The sequence below is a fragment of the Telmatherina bonti genome, assembly GCF_933228915.1.
Source record: "Telmatherina bonti genome assembly, chromosome: 9".
In the NCBI taxonomy this organism is placed as follows: Eukaryota; Metazoa; Chordata; class Actinopteri; order Atheriniformes; family Telmatherinidae; genus Telmatherina; species Telmatherina bonti.
Window position 1 is genome coordinate 932,164 of NC_136627.1, and position 4,490 is coordinate 936,653.

The following is a 4,490-nucleotide window of genomic DNA, read 5'->3' on the forward strand; positions in this document are numbered from 1 at the left end:
TCTGCTGACAGCTTGGTTCTGCTGACGGCTCGGTTCTGCTGACAGCCCAGTTCTGCTGACGGCTTGGTTCTGCACCAGCTCGGTTCTTCTGACAGCCCAGTTCTGCTGACAGCTTGGTTCTGCTGACGGCTCGGTTCTGCTGACAGCCCAGTTCTGCTGACGGCTTGGTTCTGCACCAGCTCGGTTCTGCTGACAGCCCAGTTCTTCTGACAGCCCAGTTCTGCTGATGGCTCGGTTCTGCACCAGCTCGGTTCTTCTGACAGCCTAGTTCTGCTGACAGGTTGGTTCTGCTGACGGCTCGGTTCTGCACCAGCTCGGTTCTGCTGACAGCTTGGTTCTGCTGACGGATCGGTTCTGCACCAGCTCGGTTCTGCTGATGGCCCAGTTCTGCTGACAGCTTGGTTCTGCTGACGGCTTGGTTCTGCTGACGGCTCGGTTCTACACCAGCTTGGTTCTGCTGACGGCCCAGTTCTGCTGACAGCTTGGTTCTGCTGACGGCTTGGTTCTGCTGACGGCTCGGTTCTACACCAGCTTGGTTCTGCTGACGGCCCAGTTCTGCTGACAGCTTGGTTCTGCTGACGGCTCGGTTCTGCTGACAGCCCTGTTCTGCTGACGGCTTGGTTCTGCACCAGCTCGGTTCTGCTGACAGCCCAGTTCTGCTGACAGCTTGGTTCTGCTGACGGCTCGGTTCTGCTGACAGCCCAGTTCTGCTGACGGCACGGTTCTGCACCAGCTCGGTTCTTCTGACAGCCTAGTTCTGCTGACAGCTTGGTTCTGCTGACGGCTCGGTTCTGCACCAGCTCGGTTCTGCTGACTGCCCAGTTCTGCTGACGGCTTGGTTCTGCACCAGCTCGGTTCTGCTGACAGCCCAGTTCTGCTGACATCTCGGTTCTGCACCAGCTCGGTTCTTCCGACAGCTCGGTTCTGCACCAGCTTGGTTCTGCTGACGGCTCGGTTCTGCACCAGCTTGGTTCTGCTGACAGCCCAGTTCTGCTGACAGCCCACTTCTGCTGACGGCTTGGTTCTGCACCAGCTCGGTTCTACTGACAGCCCAGTTCTGCTGACAGCTTGGTTCTTCTGACGGCTCGGTTCTGCACCAGCTTTGTTCTGCTGACGGCTCGGTTCTGCTGACAGCTCGGTTCTGCTGACAGCCCAGTTCTGCTGACGGCTTGGTTCTGCTGACTGCTCGGTTCTGCACCAGCTTTGTTCTGCTGACGGCTCGGTTCTGCTGACAGCCCGGTTCTGCTGACAGCTCGGTTCTGCTGACAGCCCGCTTTTGCTGACAGCTTGGTTCTGCTGACGGCTCGGTTCTGCTGACAGCCCGGTTCTGCTGACAGCTTGGTTCTGCTGACGGCTCGGTTCTTCACCAGCTCGGTTCTTCTGACAGCCCAGTTCTGCTGACAGCTTGGTTCTGCTGACGGCTTGGTTCTGCTGACAGCCCGGTTCTTCTGACGGCTTGGTTCTGCACCAGCTCGGTTCTGCTGACAGCCCAGTTCGTCTGACAGCCCAGTTCTGCTGACAGCTTGGTTCTGCTGACGGCTTGGTTCTGCTGACAGCCCGGTTCTGCTGACGGCTTGGTTCTGCACCAGCTCGGTTCTTCTGACAGCCCAGTTCTGCTGACAGCTTGGTTCTGCTGACGGCTTGGTTCTGCTGACGGCTCGGTTCCACACCAGCTCGGTTCTGCTGACGGCTTGGTTCTGCACCAGCTTGGTTCTGCTGACGGCTGGGTTCTGCTGACGGCTCCGTTCTGCTGACAGCACGGTTCTGCTGACGGCTTGGTTCTGCACCAGCTCGGTTCTGCTGACAGCCCGGTTCTGCTGACTGCTTGGTTCTGCTGACGGCTCGGTTCTACACCAGCTTGGTTCTGCTGACGGCTCAGTTCTGTTGACAGCTCGGTTCTGCTGACAGCCCAGTTCTGCTGACAGCTTGGTTCTGCTGACGGCTCGGTTCTGCTGACAGCCCAGTTCTGCTGACGGCTTGGTTCTGCACCAGCTCGGTTCTTCTGACAGCCCAGTTCTGCTGACAGCTTGGTTCTGCTGACGGCTCGGTTCTGCTGACAGCCCAGTTCTGCTGACGGCTTGGTTCTGCACCAGCTCGGTTCTGCTGACAGCCCAGTTCGTCTGACAGCCCAGTTATGCTGACAGCTTGGTTCTGCTGACGGCTTGGTTCTGCTGACAGCCCGGTTCTGCTGACGGCTTGGTTCTGCACCAGCTCGGTTCTTCTGACAGCCCAGTTCTGCTGACAGCTTGGTTCTGCTGACGGCTTGGTTCTGCTGACGGCTCGGTTCCACACCAGCTTGGTTCTGCTGACGGCTCGGTTCTGCTGACAGCTCGGTTCTGCTGACAGCCCGGTTCTTCTGACAGCCAAGTTCTGCTGACAGTTCGGTTCTGCACCAGCTTGGTTCTGCTGATGGCTCGGTTCTGCTGATGGCTCGGTTCTGCTGACAGCTTGGTTCTGCTGACGGCTCGGTTCTGCTGACAGCCCAGTTCTGCTGACGGCTTGGTTCTGCACCAGCTCGGTTCTGCTGACAGCCCAGTTCGTCTGACAGCCCAGTTATGCTGACAGCTTGGTTCTGCTGACGGCTTGGTTCTGCTGACAGCCCGGTTCTGCTGACGGCTTGGTTCTGCACCAGCTCGGTTCTTCTGACAGCCCAGTTCTGCTGACAGCTTGGTTCTGCTGACGGCTTGGTTCTGCTGACGGCTCGGTTCCACACCAGCTTGGTTCTGCTGACGGCTCGGTTCTGCTGACAGCTCGGTTCTGCTGACAGCCCGGTTCTTCTGACAGCCAAGTTCTGCTGACAGTTCGGTTCTGCACCAGCTTGGTTCTGCTGATGGCTCGGTTCTGCTGATGGCTCGGTTCTGCTGACGGCTTGGTTCTGCTGACGGCTCGGTTCTTCACCAGCTTGGTTCTGCTGACAGCTCGGTTCTGCTGACAGCTCGGTTCTGCTGACAGCTTTGTTCTGCTGACGGCTCGGTTCTCCACCAGCTCGGTTCTTCTGACAGCCCAGTTCTGCTGACAGCTCGGTTCTGCTGACAGCTCGGTTCTGCTGACAGCTTGGTTCTGCTGACGGCTCGGTTCTGCACCAGCTCGGTTCTGCTGACAGCCCGGTTCTGCTGACAGCTTGGTTCTACTGATGGCTCGGTTCTGCTGACGGCTTGGTTCTGCTGACGGCTCGGTTCTCCACCAGCTTGGTTCTGCTGACAGCTCGGTTCTGCTGACAGCTTGGTTCTGCTGACGGCTCGGTTCTGCACCAGCTCGGTTCTACTGACGGCTTGGTTCTGCTGACGGCTCGGTTCTGCACCGGCTTGGTTCTGCTGACGGCTTGGTTCTGCTGACGGCTCGGTTCTGCTGACAGCTCGGTTCTGCTGACAGCTTGGTTCTGCTGACAGCTCGGTTCTGCACCAGCTTGGTTCTGCTGACGGCTCCGTTCTGCTGACAGCACGGTTCTGCTGACTGCTTGGTTCTGCACCAGCTCGGTTCTGCTGACAGCCCAGTTCTGCTGACAGCTTGGTTCTGCTGACGGCTTGGTTCTGCTGACGGCTCGGTTCTACACCAGCTTGGTTCTGCTGACGGCTCAGTTCTGTTGACAGCTCGGCTCTGCTGACAGCCCGGTTCTGCTGACAGCTTGGTTCTGCTGACGGCTCGGTTCTGCTGACAGCCCAGTTCTGCTGACGGCTTGGTTCTGCACCAGCTCGGTTCTTCTGACAGCCCAGTTCTGCTGACAGCTTGGTTCTGCTGACGGCTCGGTTCTGCTGACAGCCCAGTTCTGCTGACGGCTTGGTTCTGCACCAGCTCGGTTCTGCTGACAGCCCAGTTCGTCTGACAGCCCAGTTCTGCTGATGGCTCGGTTCTGCACCAGCTCGGTTCTTCTGACAGCCTAGTTCTGCTGACAGGTTGGTTCTGCTGACGGCTCGGTTCTGCACCAGCTCGGTTCTGCTGACAGCTTGGTTCTGCTGACGGATCGGTTCTGCACCAGCTCGGTTCTGCTGATGGCCCAGTTCTGCTGACAGCTTGGTTCTGCTGACGGCTTGGTTCTGCTGACGGCTCGGTTCTACACCAGCTTGGTTCTGCTGACGGCCCAGTTCTGCTGACAGCTTGGTTCTGCTGACGGCTTGGTTCTGCTGACGGCTCGGTTCTACACCAGCTTGGTTCTGCTGACGGCCCAGTTCTGCTGACAGCTTGGTTCTGCTGACGGCTCGGTTCTGCTGACAGCCCTGTTCTGCTGACGGCTTGGTTCTGCACCAGCTCGGTTCTGCTGACAGCCCAGTTCTGCTGACAGCTTGGTTCTGCTGACAGCTCGGTTCTGCTGACAGCCCAGTTCTGCTGACGGCACGGTTCTGCACCAGCTCGGTTCTTCTGACAGCCTAGTTCTGCTGACAGCTTGGTTCTGCTGACGGCTCGGTTCTGCACCAGCTCGGTTCTGCTGACTGCCCAGTTCTGCTGACGGCTTGGTTCTGCACCAGCTCGGTTCTGCTGACAGCCCAGTTCTG